This window comes from Euprymna scolopes, chromosome 36 (assembly GCF_053919585.1).
Source record: "Euprymna scolopes isolate OS-2025 chromosome 36, ASM5391958v1, whole genome shotgun sequence".
Classification (NCBI taxonomy): Eukaryota; Metazoa; Mollusca; class Cephalopoda; order Sepiida; family Sepiolidae; genus Euprymna; species Euprymna scolopes.
The window spans coordinates 55,485,335-55,498,097 of record NC_136517.1 but is presented as its reverse complement, the minus strand read 5'-3'; the positions used below and the strand labels follow the sequence as shown (position 1 = coordinate 55,498,097).

The window sequence follows — 12,763 nt, the reverse complement described above, 5'->3', positions numbered from 1 at the left end:
ATGAGGTGGGTCTGTCTAAATTAAGATTCCACTGAAATATGTATGCTCATATGTAACCAATAATGTTTGTATAATAAACATACTATATGCCGGCTCTGTCTTCCATTGAGCACTATTTTATAAACACACGGGGTTCAGTGGATCTACACCTAGCAGGGAGACCCGACGTTGCCCGGGATCGAATGATGATCAACAAACGTTTCACACGCCCATACTTTTATTGTACTCGAAATCGGTAAAATCAACGATTTTTCAATCAAATAGTTGGGGTCTTATCGTGGTGCATCAGGAGGACGCTTCACATGCCTCCCAGCCGTGACTTAGTCCACAATACATTGAATTCTGCATTGCGCTGTAGAGAACCTACTGTTGATTTTATAAAATTATTTTTTTATATATAATGTTTAAGTAAAAAACGCAAAAGTCAAGTATCATGCTTCGCTTGTGCTCTCAACAGAAACATACATTTCGAACACGCTCCTGTCACATCAAAGAACCTACTGTTGATTTTATATGTTGGGCCTTTCGGCTTGTGTGGTAATAAAACTTATCAAATGCATTTGTGATGTTAGTCTGTGTAAGGTGTTAACTTCGATCAAAATCGCCTGTTCCTTCTTTCATCAGATTATTTCGATTATCGATTATCGATACTTATTAAAGGCGTTCCGATACAAAACCTATCTAAGAACACTGCCAGGTACATAAAGTAGCTTCGTGTGGAATTTTATAAAAATCAGCCCGGCCATTTTCAAGTCCATAGGGAACGAACTCACACGCAAACACACAGACACAGACAAAGTTCCTGTTATATATACCGTAGAACCCCGGGATACATTATTAAAAATTAGTAAAAAAATACAGTGCAGTACATAATACACATGTATATAATCAAATAACATAATAAAAAACACCGTAAGGCGGGGCAAATACCGTATCCAGTGACCGGAAAAACATCGTATTCCACATCGTAATCCGAAAAAAACATATTCTAGGGCCATCGTATCCCTGGGTTTTACCGTAATATATATATATATGGTTTTCAGAATATGAGAGATTGTATATAATAAATTCCACAGCCAAACAAGGTCGCAGTCCACAAGAGCCATGACAGTCAACGAACCGGAAGTCGCAGACTCGAGTTTCGCCCTCGAGTCTTGGACTTCCGGTTCGTTGACTGTCATGGCTCTTGTGGGCTGCGACGTTGTTTGGCTGTGGAATTTATTATATATATATATATATATATATATATATATATATATATATATATATATATATAGTACTTTGGGGTAGTTGCGCCTAATCCGGGAGTAATTGCGCCAACTGGAAAAAATGGCTCTTTACATGCGTGGTTGCCAAAAGGGCACTTTTAGCTAGTTGGCGCAATTATCCTGGACTTGGCGCAACTACCCCAAAGTACGATATATATATATATATATATATATATATATATATATATATATATATATATATATATATATATATATATATATATATATATACTCGTTATTGTTTGTCGTGGTCTTTCATTATAACACACGCAAGAACTCATTCTTACAAACAAAACAGATAAATCCATCTCTCGAGAGAGAACATACATTTTGAATTAAATGAAATATTCATTGTAGAAAATGTTACTTCTAAGTTTATGTGCTAACTTTATGCGAATCGGAAATAACTGAAATTTTTAATGGAACATATTAACACTTTTGGACCCATGCACACCACTCTTTAGGGTGCTTCAGTATTCTTCGAAAATTTTTAATTTTCAGAATACATAGAGAGAGAGATAAGTGAATATATGTAATTTTTATGTGCACACACGCACGTCTTTATAAAAAAAAATGTGCATGCCTGCAGGATTACTGTCATTCATTGAAGCATAATTTTAAATGTCAAGTCGCAAAAAAAAGCATTTCATCCTGTAATGTATTAGGTTGCGTAAGTTTCAATTCTATGCTTAACCAGTCTGTCATATAAATGAAGGGGGGATAAGATGAAACTAATATATGATGGTGCCTGGAATTGCTTTGCATAACCTTCTTTTAGGCATATGTCGGTCTCCGTTAATTCATTCACCCTTCTTCTTCTTCTTCTTCTTCTTATTTTTCTTCTTCTTCTTCTTCTTCTTATTTTTCTATCATTATTATTATTATTATTATTATTATTATTATTATTATCATTATTATTATCATTATCATTATTATTATTATTATCATTATTATTATCATTATTATCATTATTATTAATATCATTATTATTATTATTATTATCATTATCATTATTATTATCATTATTATTATTATTATTATTATTATTATTATTATTATTATTATCAAGAGGTGCCTTATGAAGTGGGAACAAGTGAGGATGGCAAGGTAGAGGTATGGTGGGACAAAAGTGTCATAAAGACCAAGCAATTGGAACATAATCGTCCGGATTAGCTCGTCATTGACAAAGTCTCCAAAATCTGGCAGATTGTAGATTTTCAATACCCTGGGACAGGAACGTGAGAGAGAAGGGGAATGAGAAGTGGAGCAATTATGCTCCATTGTCCTTGGAGATGCGTATACACGGGGTTAAAACACAAATAATCACGGTCGTAGTTGGTACACTAGGAGTAGTACCAAGCCGTCTGGAAGGACGATTGAAAAACCTATAAATCCCCGATGTTTTAAGCGGCCTTCAGACCTCTGCAATAGTAGGTACCACCAACATCCTTAGGAAAACCCTTGATCTTTGAAGCTCCTGGTTTGAAGCCGAGATCGAGGGAAATCCTCTGGAAATGAATTCCATCCCTTTCCAGAGAGACGTTGATAAACGAAATCAGAATTATTATTATTATTATTATTATTATTATTATTATTATTATTATTATTATTATTATTATTATGTACTCACTAGGAGTTTTCACACAGGCCATCATCAAAGATTTCTCTCTGACAACAACCTGTAGTTTTCACTGGAGTTTAGGTGACAATAGTCCTTCCGAGATTTCCAATACTCCTTCGTTTTTCAATAACCTTTGCAAATGAATTTGCCTCATCGCAGCAGCCGTTTGCCATTGATTTCCCGGTGACAACGACGATTCTCAAGGTACCTGTTTTCTTGGCACTCATCCAGTAGAGATCTGCTTAGTGCTTTCTCTCCTCGCTATTTACATCCTCCTTGACCATTCACAACTATTTGTTGTATAATATCTTTAAGGGGGTGTTGACATACAATTATACAGTTTCAGTTTTCTTGGTTCCATTTGGTGTCCTATTTTTTTAATTTTTTCTTACAGTTTTATATGTCCAGTCAACGTTTGTAACCCATGTGTATTAATCTCTACATTAAAGGAGTTTCCTTAATATTTCAACCGTTTTTTATTATTGTTAATTGTTATATCTTCTTAGCCATCCTTCTGATTCTAATCTCTCCCGTTCTTTTTTCGAACTCTTTCAGGGTTTTCCTAGTGCTCCTATTATTATTGGTGATATCCTGACTCTCTTCATCTTCCATGTCCATTTCAGCTCTCTGTCTAGTTCCATGTATTTGCTTCGATTTTTCGTCTCTTTGATATTCACCTTGTGATCTGCTGGTACAGCGAAATCTACGACATGGCAGGACTTTTCTTTCTTGTTAACTATTCCGGTCTTCTTGCTTGGATGGGTTTATCTGTTTGTACGTGCATTTCTCATAGAATTTTGTGATTTCTATTGCTGCCAATTTGTGCTTGTACCATTTGTCTGGGTATTCGAAATGTAGTTATTTACATAGCGGTGTACTGACTTTCCCACTTGATCGTGTCTATTCTTATATACATTTTTGGCTAATTTGTTACATTCACTCATTATATAATTTATTGTTTCATCTTTTTGTCTACAGAGTCCGCATTTGCTGTTTTCTTGTGTTTTGCCGATCTTAGCTTTAATGTAGCTGGTTCTTGCCACATTATCTTGTGCGGCTGTTCTTAGGGAATCAGTTTCTCTGTTAGTGTGTCCTTTTCGTAGCCATCTTCAAGTGTGGTCTCATTTTTGTCATCCTTATGAATCATCCATGTAGCTGTTTCTCTTCTTATTTTTCTTTTAACGCCTTATCCCTTGTCTCTCTGTTTTCTGTCTTGTTCATTGTTTCGGTGTTTCTTGCTGCGGTGTTTAGCCTTTCTATGTTCTGCGTTATGCATTTTTCTAGTTTTTATTTTTGTGTCATTCAAACAGTCTTCTATACAAACAAATCCTTTTAATTATTATTATTATTATTATTATTATTATTATTATTATTATTATTATTCACACAAGTCATTATCAGCGATTACTCACTGGCAATAACAAGTGACGTTCTGTGGAATCTGAGTAAAAACAAGTTTTTTTCACATTTCCAATATTTTCCGCCTTTTTCGATAACCGTTGCAAATCATTTTGCATCATCGTAACAGCCGTTCATCATTGATTTACCGTCCGCTTGCCTTATCTGGAATTTCAGCACTCTCTACATGCTTACAATGGCCTGGTTGATGTTTTCCCTCCTTGGTCCTTTACTCTCTCTCTCTCTCTCTCTCTCTCTCTCTCTCTCTCTCTCTCTCTCTCTCTCTCTCTCTCTCTCTCTCTTTGATACGTTTTTTTTTTTTGTCTTGAAAGTAATTGTCACATTATTGTATTTCTGGTAGTTTCATGTGGATTTGTAAAATGTTCTTTCTATATCTCCAACAACCTTTACCTTATTATAGTATATAATCGTTGCAGATCATTTTGCATTATCATAACATCCGTTCATCATTGATTCCTCACAGCTAACGATTGTTGGACTTTTCTAAAAAAATTGAGCGGCAATAAGCCTTCCCAAGTTCTAGTACTTTCAGTGGTTGGTGCACGTCCACCTTCTATTCTTTTTCACAGTCACTTTGCAAAGTATCCGTCTTTGTTAGTGCTTATTATTAAGGCTAGAACAACAGCATATTCTTTTCATTGTTTTGACCCTCGAACGTGTACCCGCTGATATCTTATATGCTTTTATATAGAGTGATGTGGTTCTCGGTTAGTTAACTATGTCTAACTGTGTCGGATATATACTAGAGAGTCAAAGCAATGAAAAGAATATGCTGTTGTCATAGCCCTAATCATTACATATGCGTGTGCATTCTTTTCGGGGGCGGTGTATCAGATTATTGGATTTATGACAGTTTCATTTACTTTGGTTTTACTCAATGTTTTCTCTATTCTTTTTTTTTGTGTGTGATTTCTATTTCAACTTAAAAATGATTGATTGATGTTCGTTTATTATGTGGATTGGTTTCTACACGTGTGTCGTGCCAATTTCACGAGGTAAAAGTGAATCTCTTCAACAGAGATAATTACTAGACAACATATATCCATCAGAAGCAACGTCACGTATAACTGTTAGAATTAAATCACAACCACATTCCATGTGGAACACTTTGAGAAAGGAATAAGGGACTGCACGTTATATTCGGATTGATTTGAAATATAAACATTTTCCTGTTTATATAATTCCGATTATTCGGACTACAATGTTTTTGCATTTTTGAGATGAGGATTAATTATTCTAGTATTTGGATTCTTCAGACTACTGTTCTCATCCTGTGTGTGTTATTTTTACAATGTTTCGGTCGCTGTAACTTCTGATCTTCTTCAGGTGTATTTTGCCGAGAATCTTTTTGTCGAACCCGGAAATCTGCACAGAATTTCAAACGGAACCCTTTATTTTATCCATGGGTTAGCATGCTATCGTGGCGTAGTGGGCAAAGTACTTGGTTACACTCCTCTGGAGGTTGAAGGTTCAATCAATCAATCGTCAATTACTTAGGATTTCTACCCAGTCATGGCTGATGGAACGAGAGCATGCAATTCCTGCGGGTTAAATAAAGGATTTCGCCCGAAGAACCCAAATAATACAAATTCGGACTACTATTCTTAACTTGGTTATTTGCACAATGATCCATGGCTTAACGGATAATTGACAATCAGTTCTAAATGGCAGCCCTTTGGTAGTTGACAGTTTAATCCTTACTACATTCGATAATATCGAACGATAATATATATATATATATATATATATATATATATATATATATATATATATATTGAGGGAATTAGACCAAGAGTCTAAAAAGCGGAATTTATTTTAATGTATTAGTAAATGCATTAATACTATTAAAAGAAAACAATGCTCGTTGTAATGTAGATATATAATAAGCTCGATAGGCATAGATATCCTAGAGATATTTTAACATCGAGTAAAAGGATTCATAAGGCATTTAACAACATGCCAATGAATGGATGGACTAAGATACAGGCTTTAAAAGCGGGCGAGTAAAAGATATTTTTGACTTACTTAAAAAATGCTAGTTTTATGTTGGGGTCTGTAACCCACCCTCACTCCCACCCACCCACCCACTCTTTTTGCTGATGAGGAGACTTTGTTTTATAAAATCAAATGATAAAATTATTGTTCAAGTCGTATTGTCTATTTCAATAAAAACATCGTTTCCGAAACGATCGTACAATTTATTGATTTTGTTTGCTTTTCCCTTTCAAACTTGGCGAAGTAATAACCCTGTTTTTGTTTTTTTGTTTTTTTTTAATAAAACGTTGTCTCGGGTGTTTGGAGGTGTAAAAGAAAAAAATTTGGTCAGAGAGGTAGGCTCGAACACGAAGCCTTGAGGCTAAGGCGGAAAAACAGTCTGAAAGGTTACCACGACGCTAAGCAGACAGAGAACTGATGAAATTAAACGTTTAAAAAACCAGGTGGTTAAACTAACGTCAACGTTTTCTATGTCAAACATCACGCCATAGTAGTAGTAATAGTAGTAGTAGTAGTAGTAGTAGAAAAGGAAAATGAAGGAACGATATTTTTGCAACCTCTCCCTGTAGAAAAGCGACTACTTGAGGGTGAAGGAATTCATGTTTTTAGCCTATATTTCGATATTTGTCGCCCGAAGGTTCGAACTTCAAAATGATACCCATCTGGCGAAAATCCGTCACTGTGTGGAAAGTTTTTGTGAGACATACAAACACACACAAACACACTAACACACTAACACACATTTTGCCTTTTATATATATAGACTAGCGGGATTACCCGGTGATGCTCGGGTGTTTCGAGGTGTGGCTTTGGGTAAATCAAAACGAAAGAATAAGTGAAGACTTCTTGCCCGGGTGTTTGTGTCGGGGGCGGGGGAGGTTCGAGGTGTGCTTTTGGGTAAATCAAAACAAAAGACGTTGCCCGGGTGTTTGTGTCGGAGGGGGAGTTTAAAAAAGTTTTCATAGGTAAGTAGGAAGGATTGAACCCGAAGCCTTAAGGCGAGTTGGAAAATAAAGTGTGAAAAAAAACGTGCGACGCTAATCCCTAGGCCAGCAAGAAGTAGTAGAGGAAAAATGTTTAAATTTATTTAAGTATTAAGAATTGGCAGGTGCCCGTACTTGACGACTTAATGAGGTCAACTTTGACTGCGGGGCAGTATTTTATTTACTGCGGGGCACTTTTTTTTGTTTTCTTTTATTATAGGAAAAAGCCAACTCCAGACGCGGCAATCGAAAAATGTCGAATATTTAGCTTTTCAAAGTCGGGCAAATTAAATACACACGCGATCCCCCTTGTTATCTCGTAGATATTATCATTCAGACGTGATATAAAAAGTTTTAAGAAGGAGCGGCCCCAGCGAGAAGGCCGTGGAAAAAACCCTTTTGCGCGCACACACACACACAAACAAACAAACATTTTCGCTTTTATATATATAGATAAAAAAGATAAATATATATATATATATATATATATATATATATATATATATATATATATATATAGTCAGTCACATACAGTACTGTTTCGCTGTTTCACAGCTCATCAGTGCTGCTAGACAAGCAACTACCTCAAACCAGGCTCGAAACCCGATCGTCGGAGCTTCTAACCATTGCGCTATACACTATGCTGCTATGGTAGTGGATAAACAATCTTTTAACATTGTCTCAATACCTAAGGTCAATTTGTTTACACAAAGAACATCGCTTTCTACTCTAATGATAATTTGTATATCACTTTCCAATATGCTCAACCTAAGAGAGAGCATTATAGTCATCCACATACAGTACTGTTTTGCCGTTTCACAGCTCATCAGTGCGGCTAGACGAGCAACTACCTCAAGACAGGATCGAAACCCGATCGCCCAAACGACAGTCGGAGCGTGTAACTGTTGGGCTATACTGCTGCTGCTATGCGGGCAGTGAATTAAGAATGTTTTGATTTGATAGTATTTGGCAGCGTTATACTGTGTATGTGTGTTGTTTTACCTTGTTGTATCAGTAAAAAGAAAAACTGCGTCAGAACTAACCCTATTCAGGTTTAACCGGCTTCCCCCGAAGGAGGAAGTTTCATGGGAATATGAAATTCACAAGCGGTCCCCAGTCGCATGTATATCCCTGTCAGAGGAGATAACGACGTTAGGTTTTTGCAATTCTTGCAGGGAGGTGTCGACATACAGAGCCTGGAATTTCCAAATTGGTCACCCATTTTAGTAATGACCAGGTTCAACGTTGCTTAACTGCGGTGATCTGACGAGAACCGGTGTGTCAACGTGATTATGCCGTATATATTGTTGTATTAGTGCGTGTGAATGAATAATAATCCGTTTTTGTTTGCCTGACTGTCGCTAGTGTTTAAGAATGTGCTGGCGAGATGAAAAAAAGCTAGTATGTGAGTTATTGAAACGAAACAGAGAGAAAGGAAGTAATTTATCGAGCCATTTTATATGGTGGCTTTTACTCCTGGCAAATCTGTTCTCGACAGACGATCCAACAGGACAGGACCAACCCCATCTTTGTCGGGTGAGATATGATCCAACTCGGTTGTAGGATATTCACCTTCCCAATCATTACTTTCACTTGCTAAGGAAACGCTGGTCTATTTTCAATCGCCTGATGCGCTCCTTACCAGAGAATGCCGGTGGGCCTGTTCTGGCTATTTCCACCATCAAAACCTTGCGTCACATCTTGCCTTGGTGGTAAAAAAAGTTAATAACCGCAGATACTATTGTTACATTTTCATTAATAAAATACGAAGTATACGGAGACGTTCACTGAGTTTTGTTCAAGGTTTTATTTTGATGATGATGATGATGATGATGATGATGATGATGATGATGAAGTAACATTATCTTAATAATTATAAAACTCTGTGGACCATCCGGGCGTCTTTGCTTGCTTGAATTTTGTAATAAGTAATTTTACCACGAATTCTTCATAAGTTTTCGTTTCCGGTTCGGGTTCGATTTTAGCTGATCGCACTCAAGTTATATTTGTTTTACTTTTGAAATCACTACTATATATTAGGTACAATATAATATATAATAATCGATGGAGAATTAACGCTATAATAATACATATGAAATCTGCAGAAAGTAAAATATTATATATTATTATTTTACGACCGGGCAAAGCCGGACGCCTCTGCTAGTCCTAATATAAAAAAACAAACATATTCTTATTATTTTAATTATTCGGACTACTGCTCTCATCTTGAGTTCTATTTTCACAACGTTTTGACTGATGTAACCTCCGACCTTCATCAAGTGTATCTTGTCAGACTCGGGAATCTAGAGAAATATAAGCATATTCTTTCCAAAGATGCCAAACACTGTCAATACAATGTCAATACAATGTCAATGCAATGTCAATGCAATGTCAATGCTCAGCCTCTGATAGACATCCACATGTGTTGTCTCATTTGTAAAATGAAAAAAAAAAAACTGATGCTTCAAGGATCAAACAGTAAAGATAATTCTGAATAAGCTGTCAGAATCCGACGCGATTGTTTAACGTTGTTACTGAGAAGAAAATTGAGCATCTCTCTACTTGCCATCATTCGCCTATTCAAGCGAACAGGTATCGCCTGCTTTTCAGTTCATTACGCGCGCAATAAAAAGAAGAAAAAAAAGCTAAAAAGCGCCTAACTAGATTTTAAGCGAAAAGAAAAGAAAAAAAAAAGAGCGCGCGTCTCGCGAGTTCCTAATTGAGACAAACGCATTGTTTGAGCGCCAAATTGTACACAAGTTACCTCCTTATCATTATGGACAAATAGTTGAGTTTGTTCGCATGGATGCAATTGTATTCATTTAATCTTCGCCACGTTTGTGTATTTTTTTTTTTTTAGTTTACGTTTGAAAGAGAAAGAAAACACCAAAAAAAAGCACACACACACACAGAAAGCAAAAGAAAATAGAAAATATAGGAAAAAAGGCGGTTACAACATAAGGAGATACGGATTTTTTTAAGAAAAAAAGAAAAAAAGAAAATACCATTCACAAAAGAAGGAAGATGATTATTTAGACACTATTTTTTTCAACCTTTGCTAACTAACATATTTGCGGCATTGTTCATGGTTTTGGTAGCGCCATCTGGCACGACGATAGTGTCTGCGTATATTGGCAAGGACCGTACCAACATTTTGTTTGAATTGGGGTATAAAAGTTGCTTTAGTAAAGGAAGAAAATGAAAGATATATACACGGAACATGCATGCATATAAAATTGAAATAAACGAAACATGGGAAAATAGAAGGACCGTTGTTCATGAAAAATTTAAAAGATCGAAATTTATAACAAAACATTTTTATATCTAAACTTTTAACAACATAATTTACTAGCAGGAAAACCCGACGTTGCCCGGGATTAAATGATAATAAATGAATATTTCACACTCATATTTTTATTGTCATTGAAATCCGTGAAATCGCCCGGGAGGAAGCTTCGCATGCCTCCATGCTCACCATGCTTAGTCCAAAATATGTTATTCTACATTGCACTCTAGAGAAACTACTGTTTCTTCAATAAATTATATAAATTTCTTTCCAGTTAACGAAAAAAAAAACATTAAGAAATTTACGTGCGGGGTTTAAACCTACAGGCCACGTTATGCAAAAAAAACAAAAAACAAAAACAAAAACACTTAAATTTTAAAATCTTATAAAATCTTTGCAGTTAATGAAAAAAAAAAAGAAATATACATGCGGTGTTTGAACCTACAGATCACCTCATGCAAAAAAAAAATAAATAAATAAAAATAAAAAAAAGAACACGCTATCAACCAGGGTCGAATTTTCACGGCCCGTTGTTCTATCATTGTTGCTAAGCGACGACATGGAAAAAATGGCTTTACTGATGATAGATAAATGAAAATAACGGTTTCGATTACCGATTTTCGGTAATTATCCGGGGTATTCCGAGATAAAACTGAACTAAGATCACTTCCAGACTTATACACTAAAGTTCTGTAAATTTTAAAGAAAATCTGTTGAGCCGTTTCGGAGTCTATAAGGAACGAACTCACGCACATACGCACACAAAAAGTTGCATTTATATAATTGTAGAGATTTTATTTTCAATTAATAAATGTTTATTTATGCAAATGTGTATTTACATAAAGAAAGTTGAGTAAACAGTCACAAGTTAAAATATTAATAGAGTGAATATACATATGTAAGTAATATACGTATATGACTATTTAGTAGCGTGGCGCTGTGTATGTGTGTTGGTTTACCTTGTATTACTACGGGTGAATGGGTAGTAATTAGTTGGTTGTTTTGGTTGTTTTTGTTTTACGGCATATCAACCTTTTTCAAGTTATTTAATGCTGAATCTAGTTATTTTGAGGAACGATTTTTAATGGGGTATATTTGTTTTTTAAAGTCGGATTCTATTTAACCTATAGTTGGGACCCTAACAGGTACTACCACTCCGGGTCAGAGTGGACCTGGAGCAATGGCAATTAAAGGGTGGCTCCACACTCCTCAATGGCCGCAAGCTAGGGCCTCACCATCGAATATAGTTTTAGGTCATATCCAGGACCGGTAGTAATTAGAAGGGCTAGGACAGCAGCATATTCTTTCCATTGTTTTCAATCCCGAATGTGTATCCGTTGATATTTTATATGCTTTTATATAGAGTGACGTGATTCTCGATTGATTAACTGTGTCTAACTGTGTCGGATATATACTCGAGAGTCAAAACAATGAAAAGAATATTCTGTTGTCATAGACCTGGTAATTAGTTTTTGTCATCCTGGCTGTCGCTCGCGTGTAAGAATGTGCGCACGAGATGTAAAAAGATGGTATGCAAGTTATTGAAATTTTCGCTCACTCACCCTCATCCAAATGCACGAGGGGTGTTAAGCAGACGTTCTTGGGTTCTTTCTTGCATGTGCGAGCGGCTGCATGAATCTGGAGAAAACTGATCTTTTTGGATCAGATCTTATAGAAGTTTCTAAATTCGCACTGGCTTATTGCTTTCACGTAGACTTGCTATTTTTGAAATTTGAAAGGATTTGCACTGTTTGAAAATACGTTGTGTCAACACGTTCTTGTGAAAACTTACTTGCTTTTGGAAATGACGAGGAGAATGAATCGAAACGAAACAGAAAGAAAAGGGGGAACTGATCAAGCTATTTACTTTTTAGCGATTAAGTTGTCACAGTTTCTCGGTAGCCAAGTCGTTGAGACGACGCTGGCTTCAAGTGATCTTCATTCTTAGGCACATATTTGAATCCCGCCTAAGTCCCATTTGGCTCTCTCGGGGATTTTCCATCATCTGCTCTCTTAAATTTTATGAGAGTAGAAAGTGGAACTTGGGTTCATTTTCATCAGCCTCGTAACTCTTGATTTCCTTATTTTGTCCTTTAGTCCTCACATTCCATGAGCGATGTTTCTGGTAAAGGGGTAAAAATTGCTGTTTTATGGCCCGGGATCTATCCATCTAACACTTATCGTTGACTAG

The 12,763-nt window shown here is 36.0% G+C and overlaps 1 protein-coding gene and 1 pseudogene across 1 annotated transcript in view; one reads left to right on the top strand and one right to left on the bottom strand.

Annotated features, from left to right (window-relative positions):
* LOC145260502 (protein PALS1-like) overlaps positions 1-12,763 on the top strand; it is a 608,074-nt gene that overhangs the window by 193,507 nt on the left and 401,804 nt on the right. The gene's annotated exons all lie outside the window — the stretch shown is intronic.
* LOC145260724 (5S ribosomal RNA) lies at positions 8,471-8,589 on the bottom strand (annotated as a pseudogene).